The sequence below is a fragment of the Calonectris borealis genome, chromosome 4 (assembly GCF_964195595.1).
Source record: "Calonectris borealis chromosome 4, bCalBor7.hap1.2, whole genome shotgun sequence".
Lineage (NCBI taxonomy): Eukaryota > Metazoa > Chordata > Aves > Procellariiformes > Procellariidae > Calonectris > Calonectris borealis.
The window spans coordinates 50,293,195-50,318,741 of NC_134315.1; positions in this window are offsets into that span (position 1 = coordinate 50,293,195).

Genomic DNA, 25,547 nt, shown 5'->3' on the forward strand with positions numbered 1-25,547 from the left:
TTTTTGAGTGCTACCATCCAGCCAATTCCTTATCCACCAAGGGGTCCATCCGTCAAATCCATGTCTCTCCATTTTAGAGACAAGGATGTTGTGCAGGACAGTGTCAAATGCTTTGCACAAGTCCAGGTAGATTACGTCAGTTGCTCTTCCTTTATCCACCACCGCTGTAACCCTGTCGTAGAAGGCCACCAGATTTGTCAGGCACAATTTGCCCTTAGTGAAGCCATGTTGGCTGTCACCAATCACCTCCTTATTTTCCATGTGCCTTAGCATAGTTTCCAGGAGGATCTGTTCCATGATCTTCCCAGGCACAGAGGTGAGACTGACTGGCCTGTAGTTCCCCAGGTCTTCCTTTTTTCCCTTTTTAAAAATGGGGGTTATGTTTCCCCTTTTCCGGTCAGCGGAAACTTCACCGGACTGCCACGACTTCTCAAGTATGATGGATAGTGGCTTAGCAACTTTATCCACCAGTTCCCTCAGGACCTGCGGATGCATCTCATCAGGTCCCATAGACTTGTGCACCTTCAGGTTCCTTAGACGGCCTCAAACCTGATCTCCTACAGTGGGCCGTTCTTCATTCTTCCAGTCCCTGCCTTTGCCTTCTGCGACTTGGGCGGTGTGGCTTGAGCACTTGCTGGTGAAGACTGAGGCAAAAAAGTCGTTGAGTATCTACTATATTAAAAAACACGTACACATTAGGAAACACTTCTGGAACACCAAACCTACCCATTAACAATCTTAGCTGGGGAAAAAAGGCTAGGGTAGAATCCCAGACAAGTTCTCTTTCTCTCTCTCTTATTTTTTTGAGTGAGAGAATTTAACAAGCAACCGTTTTCCAGCAGTTGACCGTGAAATGGATCATGTTTTATTTATTCTGCACAAATGGCAAATCACAGCAAAGTGTAGCCTTGGGATTAATCAGTGGGCTTTTATCACTGGGGCACCAGTTGGGCTTTGGTTCCTCTCAGAGTGCCTACAAATCACTCTGATTAGATGCCTGCCTGAGACATTCATCATTTAACTTTGCTGGCCTCAGGCATAATAACTGGAAGACTGTATAAAGGGGATGAGCTTCCACAGAGTGGGTCACTAAGGCTTGATATAAAGGGTGAAAATTAGTGTGTCTGAGAGAAGGTTAGTGAATAACAGTCAGCTATGCTGTGAAAATCTAATCTAGAAAAGAGAGAGTTACAGAGCCTTGAAACACTGAACTGCCTTGATTCCCGGATAAAGGTCTGGCACTTTTACAGCTGAGTGCTGGTGGTAATGCTGGCGGTCATACAAGTTGCAGCTTTCCCACCTCTACTCAGTAGAAGAAAAGGAGCTACTACGGAGAAGAATCAAAAGCCAACACAAACATAATTGATATTGGTTAAGATTATTTGTAATTGATGTCATGATGTCAGCTCTCTTCTAGATGGCAGGCAGGAGCACCTGGCCTAATGAATCTACCCTGAAGACGTTCAAGCAACGTCAGCGATATGTCAGGGATCTGGTCTTTCTAGAAATGTTGGCAGAGGAGGACCTTAATATTTAGCCTTCCTGAAAAGAAGATGTGTATTTTCTGGTCCCATTAAAATGTGCCCAAATTTGGCCCAATTCAAACACACGAAACACCCAATTTTAGATATGCTGAAGCTCTTACTAAGGAATTTAGTTTTTTCTACATTCCATTTACACTGCACAGCTCCCCCTCCACTGATGCTAACATGGCAGGTTCAAATCTGAGTTGTTTTATTTTCCAGTTCCCAAATCCAGATGCTTCTCTACACTACCTGCACAATAGGTGTCCCCGCTGTGGTGCTGTATGGCTCTCCATTATGACTCTCCACACAGAATAAAGGTTTGCTGCTACTGTCAGGGAAAGCAATACTAGTTGCAGTCTGATAGTAACTGCATCAACACAAAATAACAAAGGTTGTAAATCTAGCACTGAGCTTTGGATTCAAACGCTACGTAGCATGTCGTGTGTTGTAATGGTTCATTAAAATAGTATTTATTTAATTATTTGGAAAGTGCTTCATTTGCTTTGTACATAAATTTGCAAAGTCCATTTCTGGCATTTAGGATTCCTGTGTTCCTGACTTTGCTGCATATGTTTTCCCTGCTTACACATACAGTTCCTATACTGTCCATGGATTAAAAAAATATTTTGAGCTTAGTCTGGGTATGAGGTATATATAAATGTAAACCATTTTCATTTGGAAATGTAAGTATTACAGCAATATTACTTATTACCTGCTGCATGAACATGATGGATGTGTTTTCTCTTGCCTTTACACATTATCCATTTGATTTCTTTAGCCTCTTGTCAATACCCATATTCACAGCAGCTCCTCCTGTTCAGTGAGCAGAAAGGAAAAGTATTTTTCTTTGAAGCGGATGTGAACACTGCTCAATGAATCATTCAGCAAGTACTACTGCAGCTCAGTCATCCTACAGGCCATATTAGACCTAGGATCCTTGAATCTATAACCAAAATGAGCCTTAGTGTAGAGCGTCTTCTGTAGTTAAGATAAGCAGTAGCTTGCAAAGTATTAGGGGAAAATCCTATACTCTGATCTGAGGTATATTATAATAGGATCTACTTAATATTCAACAGAGCACTTTCAACACGCTTTCATTTTAAATACAGTTAAATGCATTGCAATCTCATATTTATCTCCCTGGAGAGCCTGAGAACATTTTCTCCATTGTACTGCAAATGGAAAAGAACACTCCAGCGTCTTGGCACATTCCTTTGGAGATTTTCAGTGCTTTAAATCAAAGCACCAAAACAAGAGTTTATTGTAGCAACCCAGAGGGAAGCATCATCTCCAATATCCTGATTCTTTGCAGCTGCTCATTCAGCATGGATGCAACCTGGTTATTAACAGTAACAAAGCTATCAAATGGGGACTTCCTTTGGAAGAAAGACCATCTATATGTCCGCCCTGCATATTCTTTACATGTAAGAGGTATCCATAAAAATTTGGGGGAATTTATATCCAGATGCATACCTACTCATGTATTCTCATCCTTTATAGGTACAAAGTTTTCATTATAGGAAATAAAATGTGTAAGGTGAAAAAGGCCATCAAGTTGAAGAGTCAAGAGTTCAGAATAGTCAATAACAGAAGTCTTAATTCAGCTCCACTGTACAGAGAGGTTATGACATTGTTATTAATTATATGCATACAATTTTTCAGCTAGATTCCTGTCTCATTCAGTGCTCAGGATAGACAGAGCTCAGAGAGCGAATTATTATAACCTCTTGGTTATGCTCACTCAAATTTTGGCCCTTAGCCTTATTAACTACACAACAGACTTTCTTATGCTGACTATAGAGTTGCTAATTTTCTCCTGGTTGTTTCTACAGTATTCCCCCCGATCACCTCAGCTATTCCAGTCAATTTTGTTACTGTTCCCATTTTTCGAACAAGGGAACCAAGGTATAGTGGAAGTGGAAAACACAGGAATTCATGGCCTAAATTGAAACACAAGATTTGATTTATCAGATTATACAGCCTTTTAAAGCACTTTGTATTTCAAAGCAAAGCTCCACTAGACATCAGCTGTTGTTGTGAGAGCTCAGCACTTTTACAGCACTGAGTTAGGTTTGTAAAAAATAAGACCTACAATAAGTGACTACTTATCAAAATTTAAGAAACTTTTCCAGGTTATTTTGTGGCAGATGCAGGAATGGACTACAAGGGATAAGACATTTATTTGCTTTATCCATGACACCATTCTTCTACCGAACCCCTCATCCTTTCACCACACACCTTCTCATTTCTGCAACGATGAACTATACAACTTCCATTCCACGTACTTAATGAGGCTGGAGCCTTTTGGAGGAAAAAAGTATGTAATAAAATAGTGCACTAGAGTGTTTATGCACATGAATATCAATTTAAGATTGCAGAGAAAACGGACCGCAGTACTACTTAACTTTTGACTGCCTAACTTTTGCAACATTAGCATTGTTTTAATATATGAAATTACATTTAAGAGTGCCTTGGCTTTTAATATAAATTTCTTTAGGCAGAACAATACATAATAGTGAGAGCTCTAGATATAGTTTAGTACAAGCTTCTGCCTCTTGAATTAATGAAGCCACAGAGGTAGCAGGCCATTATTTCTCAGGAGGAACAAGTAGTAAGGGTGTTTGGAACACAGACCTTCAAAGTAGTTTTCATAGCCGTTTGCCAGTAGTAGAGGATATTAAAATTAAGAATTCTTCAGCATTTTCCAAATTCCTCAAGTTTTAGGGGAAATATGCTCTTGAGTATTATTTCCTTCTATACTTTTTAGTCTTTCTTTCACACTTGGTATGATTCCCAGTATGTGCAAGGAGCGATTGCAGGAGAAGTTCTGATCAATCAGTGTAATCCTGGGGCTGCACATACTCAAGGACCTTAGGGGCAGACTGAACTTATGCTAATTTCAGCTTGAGTGGTGCAAGTTTCACAAAACTAAAAACGCTAGAATACAGATTTTCCTACAGAAAACATAGTCACAGATTTTGCCAGCAGTACTACCTGTAACAGATTAAACATATTACCCAACCTACAAAAATTAAGAAATCAAATTTAGGAAAACAGAGAGGCGTGTTTTGATGTACCCCAAACTTAGTTACTTTGGGATTTCATCAAAGGTGACATGAGGTGCCTTTGCTTTCCATCCAAATGATTTCATTCTGTTTCTGAAGTAACAGTGCATCTTATACCTTAGAAGAAAACCTAGGTAGCAATAATGAAGCACCTTGCAGAAGAAATTTTAAAAGAGAGAGAGAGAGAGAGAGAGAAAGCAAGCAAGGCTCGTCCATACTTCTGATAATACATCCCAATCAGAATCAATCCAAAACTTCTGCGGTTTATTCACTGCTGTTCATGATAGATTTATCAAGGGTATAGACATTCTTAACTCTTGTAAACAAATGACTCTTCAGGTACATAGCTAAGCTGCATGAAAAATATGGATGGTGCCAATAACTGTGGTACTCAGAAAAACATACTGTTAGATTATCACAACTTAACTGAAATCAGAACAAACAGGATATATGATAGGTTATTAGAACATAATTCAAATGCTTCTATTCAGGAATGCATACAACTTCACATAATGAGACGCATGCATTTTCTAATAAAACCATACATCTCACACAGAAAACAATTCACCTCTACTTCCACGTACATAAAACATCCATCTCAACAGCTGGAGAATGCTGCCAGGCAGCAATGTGGGCCATAAGGAGCTTAGCAGTTGCATTCCTTTCCTGCCTCTCCCCTGCAAATACTCTTGGACCCAGTTAAGCAAAGGAAAACAGAGGCAGATTGTAAGACAAGCCATGGGGCAGCAAGTTATTCCTGATGTAGAAGTATGTCTTTAACAAATGGAAAATAGTGGTATGATACTCGATACAATTTTATTTTCCTTTCTAAGTTATGGAAGCATCCAGAGTAGGATTTAAAAAAATCACAAGCATGTGATACTAGCCCTCATCCCCAACTGACAGCAATGGGGAAATTAACCATTCCACTCAAAGGCACTACGATACTCTGCCATGCATTAACATGTTCCTTGAAACCTGTATTCTGCAGATATGTGTATTTTGGATGGGGACACAATCCCAAACTCAGCAGGAGCACTGTTTCTTGTGGTGGCGAAATATAGTCCACCAGGCCTCCTACTGAGGCAAAAGCTTCTTCCTGACTTACGGTATCTTGCTCCTCTGTGTGAGGGCTGTTCCCATCCCACACCAGTTTGCTCCACAGCACCCCCAGGAATCGGCTGAAGCAGGAAGGGCTGCCCTGCCCAGAGCAGCTATCAGTACAAGCTGCTCCTGCCCCAGTACAAGCGAGCGGCTCCCACGGCTCCTGCAGGCACTTGGAGAGCCACCTCCTGTCAGGGAACAGTGGTGGAACGAAGCTTTTCATGATAAAAGAGCAGTGGCCTGGTGTACAGCCTCCCATGCCCCACTTCAAACACTACTTACAGCCAAGTTCAGCTGGTCTTGAATCTCATTCTCTCTCCAGATGGTCATTAGTGCCCACACATTGGTCTCAAGCCATAAGGCAGCATGTTCACAGGAAGGCCTGTAGTGAGATGTTAGCAGTTGAAAAGAAGCAGAGCCAATCATTGCAGAAGGAGCAGACAGCTGAGAGAACAGCATGAAGCTGTGCTCCATGGTCTGAGCAGTGCTGCCTGTACAATTAAGCAGCTTCCAACAAATCTGACCTCTGTTCAACTGACTGCAGAAAGCAGACAAAAAGTATCCTCCCCAGGAATGACTGCTCTGTTCTGCTACAACAATGCAGAAATTGGCTCTACCTTGGGGGTTGTTCCAGCACTGAAACCTGTTCACCTTTATAAAGCGCAGCAGAAGACTTCACAGTAGTTTTTACTCAAAATCTAACCCAAATGGCAACGTGATTATTAATAGAATGACCCTCCATGGATAAATATAATGTGTAAAAAGAACTGATCATGGTCAGGATGCTGGACTGGCATGGACAAGGCTAAGGAGTAAGTGAAGTATTATCACTGTTGCTAAATAGTCTGTGTTGGTATCACAAGAAAGGCAGACAGAGATGTAGGTTTAAACACAAAGGTTTATAAGTACTCTGATCACACCCCAAAGGACTTCATGCATCTCCCGCAAACACTATTTTCATTTCAACATTTAGCAATTCCATTCTTCAGGTGGAATATAGTTGACATAATGATACTGTTCACAACATTCCTTATGAGTCCAATTAATTTTAAATTAAGTTCAAAGCCAAAACCTTGAATTCAACCTATAACTCAATAGAAGTGGCATTAAGAGAGAAATTAATAAAGCATGGGATTTTGGCAGGTTGCATCATGGAAAAGGTGGTGCACGGCATTTTGGACTTACCATATCTTCTGTAAACTTTGAAGGCCCTGGTCATGAATATGAAAATTACCATTACTAAACTTCAATTAAAAAAACAAAAAAAAGGAAATGCAATTTGTAGCAAAGACCATTTCTCACAAAAAAGAAGCTAAAACCCAATAAATACAGGTAAAGATAGTTTAAAATATTGTCTTCAGATTGGAAGTGAAAATGTTGTAAATGCTACATGCAAGTGCCGAGTGACTTCCTTTCTCCACAGTTATCATCTTATCTTTTCTGGAATTCATTGTCAGTCTGTTTTTCTTCAGCTAAGTGCTGATCTCAAGTGTTACGGGTGACTAACTGTACCTGCTGTCTGGATATAAAAACAAGTTATCTTTTGTCCATCATCGCCATTTTAGTCCACATTGCTTCAAAACTTTCACTCGTGGCGTGACAAAGAATCAGGAGAGAAAAGAGAAGAGACAGATGATGGTGGCTGTGAAGGCAGACGATAGGCGAAAACTCAGAAAAAATAATGGAGCTATGTTACCCTATCAAGACATTAAAAAGCCACAAGACATGAAGGTCCACCCAAATGTAAAAACCAAAACAAAGCATGGAAATATTACGAAGGACAGAGAAAGAGGAAAAGCGTGACTAATCAAAAAGGCACAAAGAAGGGCCCAAAAGAAATTCTAGTAAAACAAAGTGGTTTAATTCCATATTTAAATTCCTGAATCAGAGGCAATTTTGAGAACTGGTGAAGTAAGTAAATCAATACTGTAAGCACTTCGTGCCTTTGATTATCAGGACATTTTTAACTATGCACATAATTTTAGACTATCGTCTGTCTCTGTTTAAACAAATAGGACTGGATTCCCATCTGTGTTCAAAGTTTGTTCAGGTCTGGCAGTTACACAGGTAAAAAATGAAACTTCCTAATGTCTATACCTCCTATACTATACTTCATATGCCCTTTCCCCAGAAAACAAGACAGAGCTGCTGATAAGCCCTGCCTCCCAATGTCAGGTATATCTGAAGTTGTCTGGTATTCTATTTAAGGACTCCATCAGCAAACAGCCCCATGCCACCCGCCATCAGTCACTGGAAAGCAGTTTACAGAGCAAGGATGGCTTAGAAATTTTAAAAAGGACTAGAATATTTTGCAACCTTTGAAGTATGTTATGCCACAATTTAATCTAATATTCTTGCTGTACTTTGTATCTAAGAAAAGACAAGTGTCTCAAATAAGGTTCACTTACTCTGGGAAGCCTCTGATGGGGCTATAAGCTGACTGGTAACCACTGAATATACAGCTCCTTATACAACGCATTCTGTTCAGTATATGGTACATACAGTATGATTCAACAGAAGCTGTGCTCACTCCAGTATGCAGTATCTGTTTCTATGGATTCAGATTCCAGTTTGTGCAGAGTTCATTTCAAAATACAATTTGTGCTCTTCTGAATAAACAGGTTTGAATTAGGTCCCTAACTCAACCTTTATAAATTCAACCATAGCATATAATAGGATTATTTACCACTTATATAAAGTGACAAGTGTCTGCTACACAAGTATTTGGGGAATTATACAGTTTGAATGCCTTCAGTTAAAAGCCAGCTTCCAGCCTCCATATTTTTATAAGATCAAAGCTAGTATTCTCTGTTTAGCCCCCATTCAGAAAGAAGGTATCAAATCTCAGCCGGAGTTTTTCTGCATTCAGACTTTAACAGCCACTGATTATCTCCTATCACAGGGGATATCCCCTTCACCTGCTGGAAGCTGTTTGGAAAAATCCTCCTGTAGCTTTCTTTCCCCTTGCCTTCCTCAAAGCACCGTGTAGGATACCAACATAACCCCCAACCCAGAAGGGAGCTCAGGCCAAGGCTCCCCCATAACCTCTGATTCTTACGGATGTGATGGAGCCCCCCCAAAAATTAACAGAGCGTGACTCTGTACTGGTTTCTTCAAGGATTCTCTGCACATACAAATCAAAGAGGAGAAGCAGGTAAAGTATGACCCTGTGTTTGCCTCTAAATTACTACCCTTTTCTCCCCATAAATTCCAGAGACACAGTACTCCTGTTGGAGGGACTAACGGAGGATGGGGAGGAGGGCAGGTGGTGGAAGGAAACATCTTTTTATCTCCAAACTCCATGCAGAAGAGGCTTATCTTTCTTTCTTGTACAAGGGTAAGGAGAGATGGTAGTATTCAATGCCTATAGCATGTAAATTTTACTCAGACAAATCTCTTGTAACACAGGTCGGGAATGATCCCCGAGGCCACTGAGACTAGATTCCCACAATCGCAGACAATAGTACTACAGATGTCTTATTCACAACATCTGTTCCACACAGCACCATAAATCATGTCATTCGGTAAAAAAAGAAAAAAAAAATCACAGAAATTTAATGTGCCATAGGAAGAGAGTAGAAGAGACTAAGGTCCCTGAAATGGCACTGGATTATTTAGATAACACTGAGCAGATCTGAAAAGGCTCATGACTCATATTACAGAGCACTGCAAAAATCAAACCAATCAGCCAAAAAAACTAAACCAAACCAAAAAATCCACAAAAGCCAAAACAAAAAACCAGCCGTACCATTCTCAGAGCAAATTTCCTGCTGAGTCTGAGTAAGACAACGACAGTCTAAACAAAAGCACACTAACCAGGTACTTGACAATTCGGTGTCATGAGCAGCACCCATATACCCCTATTTTAGCTCCGCTCTAGTTGCAACCAGTCTAGCTGATTCAAGGGACAACAAACAGAAAGGAAACAAAATAAGCCTCAAGACAGTCACCAACTGCAACAGCACTGTGCATCACTGGGCAAGAAGGGAAAGGGGCAGGAAAAGTCCCTCCTGATCCACAGAAAAATATCAGGAAGGCCTGGTGCATAGGAGTAATGCAGTGTAAGTCCTCAAAAAAACAGTTACCCAGACTCCTTTCAAGGAATACAACCTGTCTATCCAGGAAGATAACTTCTCTCTTTGGTAGATCCAAGGGAAAACAAACAAACAAAGTCAGATAACCAGGGACCCACAACAAACTGAATTTGTTGTGTCAGAAATGTTCTCTTCTGGTTATACACTTAAATTTCCATAAGATGATCGAGACCCATTTAAAACACTTGCCTTCACTGTACTATTCAGAAGGCCATTCTCAATTGGCTCCAAGTCATGCTTTTTCAATAGTTTGTAGGATTTTGTCCAGAATCATTGTAATAATTGTAATCATTTTAGATGTTTGTTGTGCTACTAAATATTTTATCAGTTTTAAATGCCTTGGAACTTGAAATCTGTCTCAAATCCATTTGCAAAAGCACAGGGAAATAATAAAATGGACTAGTACAAGTTAGACAAAATTAATTCCATCCTGGGGCTTTGGTAGCAAAGTAAACCAAAGATTACCAAATCTTCTGATGAAACTGTGTCATTACAGCTCCCTACACCTCCCATATTATTCCTGTAAAAAAATAAGTTCCTAAAAATTCCGTATGTACTTGTAGACAGAACAAAAAGTATTGATGTCACTTCATGTAGTCATTTTAGTACTGAATATAGCATATTGATTTTAATGTCTTGAAATATGTACAATAAATTGATTTTTTCTAACCATGCCTCACAGATACATAATATATACAACAGGTGTACAAATTAATGAAATGTCAGCTAAGGTCTGGTCCGTATGCAGTAAAAGTTGTGATAAATATCAAAATAATGGTACTCCTGCCTTCACATGTTGCATTAGGCAGATATGCAAAATATCTGTTTTGGTATAATTTGGTCCAGCATCAAAATGGGTTAAAATTAACCTATATTAATGCTGCTGGTGAAAAGATGAGCCTTTACTTCCCCTGCCTGCGTGATCCCACTGCCTCCCTACCGCTGGCAACAGCATGGTTACTTGGGCATGCCATCATCGGGATTCGAAAACTGAATGGGCTGAAAACCAGCTCAGAAGCAGGGGGTGAGGGGTGTGTGTGTGAAAATCTAACCCCAACCAATAACAAATTGATTAGCTTTTGATGAAATGAGCTTCCTGATCCAGCTGAGAACACAGGTGCTACTACCAGTACAGGTAGGGGAGCAGAAGACAACCATCTCTCAGTGGCCATGTGAACTTAGACTAGCTTAAACAGATCACAGAAACCAGGCTGTTACTCTGGTCTGTGGAAAGAAAACATTTATTGGTGTAAGCCGGACAATTTATAACACCGTTATGGAACTCAAGTCCTCTACCAATTTACCCACCACAAGAGTATGTAACATGTTTGATGAAACTTATACCAGGACAAAAAAGCTGTCTTAAGGTCAGGCTTTAATAATAATGACCCATTCCACTGTTAGCAGGAAGGACAAACTAGTATTTAGCACTTTACTTGCAAGACAGGTACTGCTTTGCACCATGAAAAGAGGTCTGGGCATCTCACAAGTGCATTAAGGACAAGATATAAACATTCAGGGGATTGGTCTTTCCACCCTGACCTTCCACCGCACAATCCTTTCTCATTTCATCATTAAAAACTGTCCTCATTTTCAAATGGCATGACTTTTGCATGTCAGATTACAGCCATATACCTACAAGGGTTGCTCTGACCATATTCTTTGCTGAAATACAATGCTAGCTTGCTCACTTTGAAGGTAATTCTGAGCATGATGGCAGCTGCGGCATCCACAAACGATTTGAGAAAGATTTAGAATATTACGGCCAAAGAAGCTTTTATTAACAATCTGCCTTTACATATTACTGGTAAACATTTCTCTAATTGTGATTATTGTTCATCTACCATGGAGTATTTCTTTTCAACAGCTTATTTAACATGGACAGCATTCTCTTTTGAGCTAAATTGGACAGACTAAATGAGCATTTCCTCCTTGCTTTCCCAATCCTGGCCTCTTTTAACCAATCACACCACATACCACATCCAGCCCTTTCCCTTACTTTTGTACTCCAAGGACACTTGTGTCATCCATTCTCTAACAGTTGCCCAAGTTTCAATATAAAATACATCCTAACAGGGTCACTGGACTTTTTCACTTCCATCAACCCCAGTGATCACCAAAGGTCCTTTGAGGAAGTGAGGTAGGAAACTCGGGTAAGAAGGTGGCTTCAGAGGTGGGAACTCAGAAGCCATACAGGATTGTGCTGGTGTGTGGCCAGCTTATTTCATTCATAGTCTGTTTCTCTCTTGCTTATTTTTGTGCTCCTGTCCACTAGATCCTCTCAGTACTAATGTAAAACATCTGGCCAACAGGTGAAACTACAGCTACCAGACAGTAAGAAGTTCCTTACACCTTCTTGGAAGCAGCTGATTCCAGTTACTGTCAAGGTGAAAGATGCAAAACTAGAAGGATGCAAGACCTGAAATAATATGACAGTTTCTATGTCCCATGAGCTGAGTATCCTCCATTTACCACCAGATTCCCAGTCTCCGCAAGTCAGCTTGTGAAAACACAGGAAGATCTTTCTCGCCTTACCTGAATTCCTTTCTTCACTAGCATCAGGGTTAGCATCTTGTTAAGAAAAAAGTGCTACTTTGATCACTTGGAACAGTAGAAGCTGCACTTACACTCTTATTTTCAGATTATTGTAGTATCATTTAATAAAAAAAAATTTCTTACTTCCTGTATGAAATCACGTCCATTAATCCAAGCTCTTGTAAAATGGTCTATATGTTTTGTGCTTAGATATCCCTTTCTTGCAAAAGGCATGGTAGCTGAGAATATATTAAACTAGTCATCATTAAACAACTAGGTATTTTAAAATAATAACTGTACATGGTAGTGTAAAATTACAAATGGTCAAAGACCCTGTGTTTTGGCCAGAAGGAAGGAAAATTATAAAAATGTTAATAGGAGTGAGATTTTTGAAGGCCACACTTGTAAAATAATCCCAGTGCAAAGAAAGGTGCAGAGTTAATATTCTTACCTAGTGTCCCATTCCCTCATCTCCCTGCTCCTTTAAGTACGTAAATCTGGGCCAATTTTTGAAAATAACTACTTTGTGGAGCTAGGCTCTTTTCCCTACTCTGCTCTTATTGCTTTTTAAAGGAAGCAAAATATACCTAAATTAACTTCTATTGCAACTCCAGCTGAGTCAGTGAAATTACACCAGGGATTAATTTGCCTAAGTGTGTCTGACCATATTCGGAACAGAGTTCTCTGGTCTGCTCAGATAAACTTTTGCAGGATTGTTTTTGGGTGTTTTGTTTGTTTTGGTTTCGGTGTTGGGTTTTTTGTTTGTTTTTGGGTTTGGTGGTTTTTTGGTGTTTTTTTTTTTTTTTTTTTTTTTTTTTTCTGTAAAACAGCATGTACATTTAGGTATCATGATCCATAGGCTGCTGGAACTGTCTAAATGTAAGGTAGAGCTAATTGGGCTGGGGATAGGATGCTCAATATAGTCTTCAGCTGCAGAACTCCCTTGGCTACAGAAATCAGAGCTCATTCACCAAGGGAAACACAAGGCCTTCCCTTTGCCAAAGCTTTTCTGCAGTGACGTTATATAACAGGTTGCCATCAATTTCCCCAAGATAAACAATAAGAAATATTCAGAACTTTAATTATTTAAACAAACAAGAAGCAAGCAATGATCCAAGTATGCCAACTGTGAAACACATGAGACAGATGAAGAACAGAGCTTTTCAGGTGGAGATCTGTCTATGGAAGCATTAGGAATACTTGCAATTCATAAACATGAAACCAGAATCCAGAAAGTATTAAAGAGCGGACATAATATGTGAAAGATTTTTGTTTGTTTGTTTGAAATACAGATTTTAACTTGCAAATTGTATCGACATGCAAGAAACAGCATTCCTATAGAAACCACCCAGGTGGATTATGTTAGTATTGTTGTCATATAGCACAGTGACAAAATGAGCAGTGATTCCCACAACTGCTGGCATATAGAAGAATTCCTAGCCTCAGGGCTGATGTGTTAAGTCCTTTCAATGCTAAGTGACAGTATAAGAGTTGCATACTCATATCCATTAGGATACAAATACTAGAAATGAATTAACTGATTTGAAAACATTTTTTGATGGTAGGAAACCAGCACAGTTGGACCCTGGAACTAAGGTCTGAAATTGCACATAGGAAGCTGAATGGTGATGACTATGCAAGAAGTCATAGGACAAGAAGGTTAAAAAAAAACAAAACAAAACACAAAGAAAAAAGAAAATCCACTGCCTAGACAGTTAGATGGCAACTTATGTGTCTCACAATCCTTCCCATAGTGCCATGTTCATAAAGTTTATTTTGCATTCTCACAACAGTTTCTTTCATTACATCTCCCTTCAAAATTAATTTCTTTAAAAAGACTTATGCATGAACTGTTCTTGTTAAACTGTTTGACACTCCAATTAAAACAGTATGAATAAAAGAACATTTTGTAACTCAAGGTGACTGAAATCCCAAATGACTGTGTGATCTTAAGTTCTGGTTCTTGCCTTTTTTTTTCTTTTTTTTTAAATCATCATTCTTTCTTTTCTGCAATCCCTTCTTGTTCTCTTTTAATTTAAAACCCAGTCTGCCAACCTTCTGTATGGTATCAATTGTCAGTAAGGTATTACTTGGTACAAATCAGAGTGTCAGATGAAGTCCTTCAAGAAAAAAATGCCTCTCTGTTTTGAGAAGAGCTCTACATACATATGGCCATGTAAGTGATAAGCATGCAGTATTAAAAAGAGGCACCTAGGACTATTTTGTTGGAACTTATCTGATTATCAGCTTTAAATCAAGAAATTCTCCCTTTCTGACACTATGCTCTAACAAATCCTATTCTGCACTCCCAATCCCATAATCCAGTGGACTGCATCACTTGCAGAGTAACTTTAATAGAAAGGATATAAAATTCAATCATGAGATGAATAAATTAGGACCTTTCACAATAGAGTGTGTGAGGAATAAATCCAGCAAGGATGTGTTGGGGCCAAAAGTACTCTCTCATTCTTTGAAAAGAAAGACATAATAAATGTTTACCTGAAGTAATAAAGATTATCTACCCAGCCCCTCAGATCTTCCAGAGTATCTCACGATAGAAGACACCTGTAAAGACTGAAGGGAGTTTCATACATAAGCACTATGTCACCAGAATGCTCTTCCTAGAATATTAATGAAATAAAATAATAAAATAAACCCAGACCCATATATACTGGTACAATTACAAATATATTTTAATGCTTATAGCAGGAATTAATTGCAATATGCTTTCCCTAATAAATTAATAACTGGCAGTCAGATTTTGCATTTAACCTGTTTCCATAGTTCAGCATGATGTGCTACCTATACGTGAGATTGTCATCTCTGTTTTCCTCCTCCTTATCGTGCAAACTATTCCTTCTTCCCTTTTCTGACTAATACTGCCATCCTATGACCACTCCCTTACTCTCCATAAATGCCTTCCTTCATCTGCCTTTAAAACTCTATGCCTCCTATACGGTCTCTAATTCCTGATTCCCATGCAGCATCTCCACCTACAGAAAGTGCAATCTCCTCTTGTTCCTCAGGTTCATCTTCTCTCTTCCTCTCCTTTTCAAGTATCAAACTCCACCCCATGCTAGGTACTTCTTCTTAGGCCATAACTCCTGGTCAGCTGTCACAACTTGGAGACCAGTTAAGCAGCTCAAGAAGCAACAACCTTCTAGAAAACAACCCAGAGTCGTGTCAGACAGCAGGGCTTAAAAAATACTGATAATGTCTATCAAGGCTTCTCTTCAAATCACCAGGCTTGCTAGGCCCCAGGCCACTCTAAGACAGACCATGATTCATCTTCGACCTTTGGAGTAGGTGTGGAGGAGGAAATCTTGGCAATTACAGCCCCAATGCTCCATTTGCAAGGCTGATTCAGGAATCAAAATGAAAAAGGGGGGGAAATGCATATGTTTTTTAAAAAGCTAGATTAATTCTTACTTTAATAGTTTGCAAAATGGCCTTCTTGGACTCCAAAGCCTGGCTCTGCACCAAACCATACAGTAATGAATACCAGAGGCTTAGAGTAAAAAAGTAAAACTGAGAAAGACAAGAGAATTCAAGCTCTGTGTAAGACTATTAACAGGTCTGAAAGTTAACATGTACACAGACACCAAAGAAAATCTACAAACAGAGTAAGAAATTACTTGTTAACCTTTACTCTGTCTGGATCTTATTTTTGTTCCTACCTTTCTGAAAGGTGGAGTCCGTGCTAGATGTCCATGATGAGGTCAGTTTGGGTGGGAAGGGAGAGACAGGTTATTGTCATCAACAAGAAATGCCATTGCAATGCCAGAACAGGTATAGTTGAGTATTCATTGTGCTAAAAGATACAGCTCCCTACATCTAGACAGACCATTACTGAAAATAATGACTTGATCTTTAAAAGGCAGGAAAACATTTAGAATGCATGGGCTTAATACTGGTAAGTTAAACTATCTTTGCTACCAAAAAGTGTGAGCAATGCAAGTGAAACATGCCTGCATGTGGAGTTTGTCCTGCCAATGGCTTGCCTGAGCCATGGTTCTCCTTACCTGGGACTATATACCCTCCATATACAATGGAAACAAGTTAGGTGTGGCATCAGTCATACAGTGTGACTATAAATATAGTAGAAACTCTGAGTCCATATAAACAGTAAGTACCTTAAAGTGAACTATTTAATATCAGAAAACTGAATTTTTTCATTTCACTGTTTCATTTTTTCCTCCTCAGTTAACAGAGAAGTCAGTTGTCATTTAAGGCTCCTCAAAGGAACATGAATAAATGCTGAAATGCTATGGCCTTCTGCCTGTTGCTAGGATTAACAGCAAAAGCAGCCACCAACTGCCTAGTAATTCAGGAAGAATTGCTGAAGGGTCAGTAAGGTACCAGAAATTTCAATCAAAGGCTAAACAAACTTGTCTCCTATCCCCAAACTCCTTCAAAAGTAAACACACTACTGCACTCACAATTTTCCTTCTGGGAAGACAATCAGAAAGACAACAAACCGCATATGTCAGATGTTACGCACATCACTTAGCATCCTCTGGAAAGCATTCAGAGAAACAATGGTGATAAGTACGGTATAAAAAAACCTATATAAATATTTTAAAAAAAAGCTAAGAAAGTAGTAGCAAAACCTTGCATGGAGGGGGATTTCTTGTGATTTATTTCTAGGAAGTTTAAAATCAGAACAGAAACAATAAATGATAAAACCAAATCAGATTAAAATGAAACTAGCATTTCCTAGGAAGGAAACCTGCTTTTTCTGAATCCCCTGGAGTTAGCCAGGTCACTCTTTAGTAAAGAGCAATTTCTGATAGAACTGCCTGTATTAATGCCTAAGCTCCTGAAAGAGATGCATTACTCTCAATCCTTTATATCTGTATAGGAATGATGAGACAGTGATTATTTGCAGGAAATTAATTCCATATACAGCAATAAACTGATTGGTACCAAGAAAGCTTTCCATAACATAAACATGTGCCTAGGTATGAGACAGCAAGCTTGAGACAGCAAGCATCAACCTAAATTAACCGAGCACACAAAAAGCCCCATTTTTGGTTGGGTTTCTTTGAAAGCATCTTCAGATTTCCCTAGAGAAAGGCTCTGCCTACAAGTGATGACCATGCATGATATGAAACTACTGGAATTCGTGGCATGTAGTTAAGTAAATTCACAGGATATTAAATAAATACATAAATAAGGAAAAAACAGAGAGAGGACACCACAATGTTAGCAAAGCCACATCTGTATGAAAGGTTCCATTCCCGATAAAACATCAAATCTAACAGAAATAAGCAGCTTCACTGGTGACTCTAAAAATTAGAGTGCAAGGGGAACTGATACTATGGCCTCAAAAGATCTTAAACGATATCTTACTGAAGTTACAGTAAGCTATCTTGTCTTTTTAAATAACTGTGATGGTAAATTTCAAAAGATCTGAAGCTAACTTTTCAAATCATAAGTAAATCTAGGAGTAACTATCAACATATATACATAAACTCAAAAAAAAACCCAAACACCAGGACATTCAATAGAAGTTAGTTTTACAGCTGTTTTGTAGGGATTCGAAGATAAACTGTAATTAAGAGATAGTGGGGTTTCTAGAAGATCCTAGTAGATGAGGCTTTGAAAATCTAACCGGGAGGGAATTAACTGATGAAAGAAAATTGAAAGATTATTAGCTAACAAATAATTAGTCATCAAGCAACATTCTCCCTGCAGATTTTCTTTTAAAACAGGTCAAACAAACAAACAAACAACAAAAACCCCGCAGAACTCTGCAACAGTTCCAAAGATGAAACAATTTTCCTCAGCTGAAATGTTTTATACAAAAAGATGAATTCATCCAATAGATGCACTGGGAGCTGTCATTGGGCAAACTCATCATTCAAAGCCTGTCAAACTGCAAAATATCAACAGGAGTACTGGGGGCAGGGGACATCCCAGAATCTATCCACGAAAAGCAAAGGTCCCATTAAAGGTCCACGGACCCTGGCCCAGCCAGCTCCTCCCACAGGGAAACCTGAGTAGGGTCAGAATGGAGGGAGGTGTTAGCAAAGGCCAGCTACACAGTGGCAGCTGCTCCTCAGAAACAACTGGATCCCGCTCAAGCAGGTTCTTGTAAGATGAACTGCCACTCAGAGACCTGCACCGATTCATGACTGGACCTGAGGCCAGGAAAATGGTACAAGGCATTATAACTCATGCATTACACCTCACTCCTGCATGAGGATTTAGCCTAGTGCTGGAGTAACGGTAAACTGATCCTGTTTACCCATACACAAGTAATAACTGTATCTGGCCATGCCAAAGGGACATACATATTTCCAAAACTTATGAACATAACCTAGCAAAAAGGTAAAAACTGCTCCTAGATTATGGTAAGAACCAGTAAGTCCAAATGGCTTTCATAAAGAGCTCTGTGCTGTACAAGGAAATTGGGGTACTAAATGCAAGTCAAATATAGGCATAAATTTCTTCTCCGTTTAGTCATCTCTCCCAATTTTACAATTGTGCTATTTTGAGTTTCCTGAATAAACACTCTTATTAGCTTTTACCTACCATCAGATGTGCAAGAATGGGTTCAAAGTAAAAGACAACAATTGATCATAATCATCTTATTGGCAAGGTGAACCCACAATCATGCTTCTGGTCTAGGTAGAGTCCAGTGCATCAGAAAGTTCATCCCAGAAATCCTGTTACCATAGCACTAAATCTAAAAACTACAGAGAAAAAGGTGGTACCCATTAAAGATCTTAGAGGAAACAGGGCCAGGAATTCCAATGGCTGATGACAGCCAGGTGGCTGAAAAGCTGTCTGGACCATTGGGCTCAAAGGCTATTGACCAATGGTTCAAAGTCCTACTGACGCAAATATAAGTGGCGTTCCTCATAAATCACTTCTGGGGTTGGTAGTACTTAACATCTTCAGCAACAAAGTGTCCCATTGCCCTCAGGAGGTTCTTGACACCAACTTGGAGGGAGCTTTTGACATGCCGGAAAGTCACAGTCCTTCAGAGGGACTCCTCTCATGGGTCCTCCCCTGTCATTCAGAAGGCCCCTGGCAAGCTGGAGGGATGGCCTCCCAGGAACCTCGGGAAGCTCAAGGCACAGCCTGGGGCTGGCAGGCCAGCAGCAGCCCCACTGAGAAGGGGCTGGGTCCCAGTGGGCAAGAAGGAGAGCACGAGTCAGGAGTGTGGCCTTGCAGTGCTGAAGGCCGACCACGTCCTGAGCAAGAGCGTAGCTGCCAAGTACAGGGGAAGGACTATTACTCAAGCTCAGCAGCTTGGGAAGCTTCATCTGGAGTGCTGTGTGTCCAGTTTGGGGCCCGCCAGAACAAGAGCAATACTGACACCCTGGAGAAAGTCTAGAGCAGGGCCACAAAGGTGGGTCAGCATGGAAAAGAGCAGACTGAGGGCATGGAATTGTTCTCTTCAAATAACCCCCAGGGGCCACAGAGAAGGCCAAGGCAGACTCTTCTCAGAGGTGCATACAGCAAAAGGACAGGAGCCAACAAGTAGCAAGGACAGAGTTCTCTGGGTATTAGGAAAAACGTTTCCCAGTGAGGGTGGTTAATCCCTGGGTCAGGCTGTCCCGACGGAGGCTGCAGAATCTCCATCTCTGGAGACGTTCAAGACTTCACGGGAAGAGGTCCTGTGCCACTTGATCCAGCTTTTAAGGTAGCCCTGCTTTGAGCAGGGGGTTGACCAGAGGCTTTCAGAGGTCCCTACCACTCTGCATTCCTCTCTGAGTCTGTGTTGGGTTGGTTTGTTTGCTTTTAACAGAGTGAGCAAATACGGTTTTTTGGACAGGGGAACCTCAGAACGTTTGTACTCTCCAGCACACATTCTCTGAATGAAACGTGTGTGTGTGACAGATGTAGGCACACGTATCGGCAAATGGATATGCGTGACAGACCAGGTCTGGAAGGTCAGCCAGCAGTGTAAATACCTGTTATGTCCAAGTATCTGGACATCTATCTTTGTCTCTTGATTATTTTCTAAAGGAACTTCCTTCCCCTTTTCAAGACCCTCCTCCTCTTCCCAAAGCTTGAGAAGTCGTTTGCAGAAGGGACTATTTATAGTCAGGGTTGTACAAGCAGCAAAGATGTGGGTAAGGGAAAAATCTATTTGCTCATCAAAATTTCTCACCTTGGAGATGAGAAATTTAGATGATTACATATGCAGATGTGTATGCATACACACAGGGGTTATTTTATTTTGGCTTTACCATTTGCTGCTGTTGTAAGTTGTGCCCACATGTCCTTCTCAGGCTTATATATTTGATAAAGTTATTTGCAGAGCGGTCCCATGACTAGAGACTTTCAGAGGTCCCTCCCAATACAATTTTTTTCCCCTCATCCTGTGTGACACAAATCCCACTTACAACACAAGGGAAAAAAACCTCCTCAGTCATAACAGGCACAGAAGCCAGTGATACAACTGCCAGGGCAAGATCCTAAACCAGTTCATAGCAGAGATAAGGTCTCGGGTAGAATGAAGAAAAGGAAGCCCTAGCACAGACAGCATTGATTCACTAGGACCTGCCAATGGAAATTCCAGAACAGTAAAGATGAATGGGCAAGTCCTTAGCTCTGACTTCTTGCAGCCAAAAAGGATCCAAAAGGCAGTGCTTCTCAAATCCCAGAAATCACAAGAATACATGAAAAACTACAACATTTACACTGCCAAGGCCTGAAGATGAAACAAGCCCCATCTACTACAACAGTATAGCGTTCTACAAGGATATATTAGAGTTTCTCCCTGTACAGCCTCAACTGCCAATGGCTGACTTTAGAAAAGTTCCCTAAATCCCTCTAATCCCACTTATCATTCTCATTCCCTTTGAGAAAATGAGCATGGATACAAGTCTGTTCAAGAACAACTTAGCAGAATATCAGACACTCTATACAATAACAAACAGCATCTCCCATTACACTGAGGCTCTATCCTTACATCTCATTAATGCCAAGGTAATAGCTGACAGAAACATTTTTTCCAGTTGGTAACATCCAAGAAGAAAGCCAGACAACGAAGGGGCTAATTTCACAACAAAACCCAGGCATGAACTTTATAGTTTACATGGATCAAGTTGCTGAAAGCTCCAGTTTACCATTTCAAACACATGATCTGGTCCAATGATTAAACCAGACTCGACAGCAGATGCTGAAAAAACACATCAGCCATGACACAAAAACCTAGACCAGCAGCTGCTGTCTGCCTTATTTAACTATGGGGATTGCTACCAATCTCCACATGCTTCTCCCTGGTCACATTTCTCTGTAACCACCAAGACAGAGACATCCTAAACCTGATAAAGTCTGACTATAACGATCAGTCCTCGACACCACACTATGTCCTAGATTTAATATAAAAGATAAAAGACACAGTGAGGCTGGCCCAAGAGAGCCTGCTAGGAACCAGTCTGGTTAGAGAAACATTAGCATGACAACATAGCGGCCTAATCGGGGGTTGAAGCATTGCTGTTATTTCATTCAGCAAAACTCTTTTCAAATATGATAGTTGAATAGCTGGGTTAAGTGCATTGCCTATGCTATGAACCTGACAAGAGGAACCAGCTGGAGCCTTGAACTGAAGCTCTTTATCATCACAAGTGAAAAATTCTGGATACCATGGGAGACAAACTGTCACAACAACAGAGGGACTAAGAAGTTCAGATGGTGAAAATCTTTGCAGGTGTCTTCTGGCTACAGTCCAGGAAGATCCATCTAATTCAGCATGGAAACTAAACTAAATCCACAAACTTACCTGGGAATCCATGCAGTGGGTACATTAGAAACTAAGGACTATAATTGAAAAAGAGAGGAAAACAACATTAGTAAGAAGATATAATTGAAAAACATCAAAGCCCCCCTCATATTGAATTGAGAGGACAATGTGATTCTGCAGTCATTTAAGGTATATGCACTCCAGGTGACAGTTCAGCAACTTTCCCATGCCACATGTTCAAAAGGGCCCAGGAAAGGTTCAATACATGAATAAACCAGATTTTATCATGACAGACTGATTTTTGACAGACTGATTTAACTTGTTTCTGGGCTCCAGGAATTAGACCGATTTTACCATTCTCAAGGCGTATGCAAGTTAAATAGGAAGTTATTTGAGCTACATGAAGCTTCAACCACTATTAAGAAGATTAATACACCCTTAATCTCAGATTCTGTATGTTGCTCTAAACTTCATGTCAAAATTTACAGTGAAGTCTAGAAGACTCACTTGGAAGAGCTGTCCACCATCCTGCAGTCATTCATAGCTTAGGTAAGACAACTCAAGACACACAAAATTTAACTTACATTTTGGGGAAAAGCCAAGTACCACACCACATCAATGAAGTTGCTTGCTTCTTTTATCAGCTCCCCTGGCCAATAGAGTTTTCAAAAGGCATTAACATTATGGGTACTTTTAAAAGTAGGGTTTTGAAAGTATTATTCAAGGAGATGAATCAGAAAAGCCATTGCATAGTCTACTGAAACATAGTCTACTAAGAGGAAAACCTGTTTTATTGTTAAAGTTCCCCCGACATACACACACTCCACCCCTGAGCAGTGACTGATTAAAAGGACTATGAATTGCCATGTTAGTATTTTCATTAAGACATTGAACAGAGACCAGCTCCTGCTGACATGGCTGTTTAAGACATAAAGATCTGCATGGGTTTGCAGAAATGGAAGTGAGCGCACTTTGGCATGTTTATGTGTCATGTCACAGCTCCAGACTCCACAGCAGTGATGCAACAGCACCTCAAAACCCACTATCATAGTGGCCCAGTGGTCCTGTGCTTGCTCCCACCTTAAGGTAGAGCCAAAAAGGCCAATAAGGGCACAACAGCAGTCCACAAGCAATAGCTGGGTTTAGACTTCCGGAGAGGGAAAAGCTGCCCTTCCAAATTTCTCTGGATGCTCTCCATAGTGTTGTCTCAGTCTTGGTGCTCGGATATGGAGCAAAAACAACATCAAGGGAAAACATGTGGGGAAAAAGAAACTTCCAGCTCATTGAACTTAAAGAAACACCTGGACTTGGAGCAGATCTCTCCAGTCACTCAGTAGATGTACGCCACCTTTGGTTTTAAGTTCTATGATATGATTATAAACACCTCAAATACTAACAAAGTATAATCAGAGTGCAAATCCTTTGCTGACTTCTGTCAGCTGGAAAACAAAGTCATACCTTAGAACAACAAATAGCAGAACTAATGAAGATGCACTCTAGACATTTCAAACAAAGCTGCTGTCTTTAATGGATCTTATAATAACTTTACAGAGAGTTACATTGATTATTTTTTTTTAATAGTGCCTGGAAAGGAAGAAAGATGTTTTATTTATTTTTCTTACGGGAAACTGTGTCCGGTGTATATTATAGTTTCAATTTCAAGTCAGCATTACAAAACAGGCTGCTACATCTCCATATGAATCAGCAATGAAGACAGTCATTGCTGCAAGAAGCTAAAGTCTGAGAAACAGCATTAAAATTGAAGAGAGGCTCCAACATTTTCAGTGCATGCTGGCAAAGTACACAGTAGTTGCCCAGCTGTGTTCTTTACAGGTTGTGTACATAAAGACAAAACCAAAATTATACAAAGGCCTTCCTTAAATTGATCAACTCACTCCATGAGAAGCAAATTCAGTAGAAAACAGCACTAAGATTACTGCTTACAGGAATAAGTTCAAGTCCCCAGAATTCGGATAAGGACCATGATGGGCATGCCTATAAAAGGATTTATATTAAAAAGGGATTTATATTTTGAAACAAGTTCCTAAAACATATTGAAGATTTTTTTTTTTTTAAATCCTTTGCAGAAGTCCCTACAAGTAGAATATTCTCACACTGTTGCTGAAACGTGTGAAAACAGAGATTGTTAAAAATCATACTAAACACATGTAATCAGCACTGGAGAATTAACTCTTGGGGTATTTTCCAAGCGCTTTACAAACCAGCACACTCCTCCTGCATGCCACTATTCTACAATCATTCTTGCTGCTATGATGACCAGCAACTGAAGACTCCATACTTCTATCAGCCCAAGAGCAGGTATTTCTTATATATGATTGACAATAACTTTTATATTCATTATTTCCCACATATTCTTGAATGTCTGAAGAAATTTAATTGCTGTCGATAGAAGGACCTTCTCTGTAGTATCCAGGGGTTTTCAACAGACAGGGAGGAAGTCCATAAAGTCACTTTTTACTCCCCTTCTCCACAACAGACTCTTAGGGTCAGGTTGTAGAATTGAGATGACTGCTCATCATGAAAAGAGGAGTAACCCTTGGTAGGGTACAGAGGACACAGCAGCTCCACGCCACTGAACAGATTAGAGAATGGCAGTTGCAGTCTGATCTTGTCTTTGGTCATCCTCATAATGTGTCTCTTTTTGTTGGGGGTAAAGGAAAGAGAAAAGGAGTGGAAACTTGCTCTTCAGGTACAAAGCACAGTACCAGTGATATTAGGTATGCTTGCAGTCCTATGCCACACTCTCAATCTCTTCTCCTTAATTTCCCTAAAGAAGTTGGACAAATTTGACACTTCAAACACAGAGCACATTGCTACATTGTCACTGTTAACTTTTAAAATGACCATCTATCTATATGCTTCCCTGATAGAAGTCAAAATAGTAAATAGAGTTAATTTCAGACAGCACCTGGAAAGATCGCCAGACAATTACATCCAGTCATGGGCAATTAACAAACAGTTACCTGAAACAGGCCTAGACTAGGGGAACACCACACTATTATGTTGCTTGGTGCAGTACTCACAGTACACAAACCCTTCCCCGTCTGATCTTTCGTAAGTTATCTGTCTGTATTTACATTACAGAAATGTGACTGGCAGACCAAGTGTGTGCTTTGGCATAATTTAACTTCAGGTTCCTCTCCTCAACAAAAACTCAGGCTAAGGGGCATGAATGTGGAAAGGTAAACAGAGAAAACATTGTTTGAATCAAATGTTTACAAAGCTTATCTACTTAGTTCAGGTATCTATAGGAAAGACCAACCTTCTAAAACACAGAATACCAAACACCTCCCGTTTAAAACCCCTTTCTGAAATCACACCATGCCATGACAGGAGAGTGTGATCAGCTATTCTAGGAGTTACCAGTCTGACGTATCCCACTGTACCTCAGCCATTAAAATCACGCAATTTTTTCTTTCATTGAGTTCATGCCATCCATTTGTTCACCTCAATTTAATGCCATAAGCAGAAGCCAGGAGAATGCTAAACTACTCAGAAC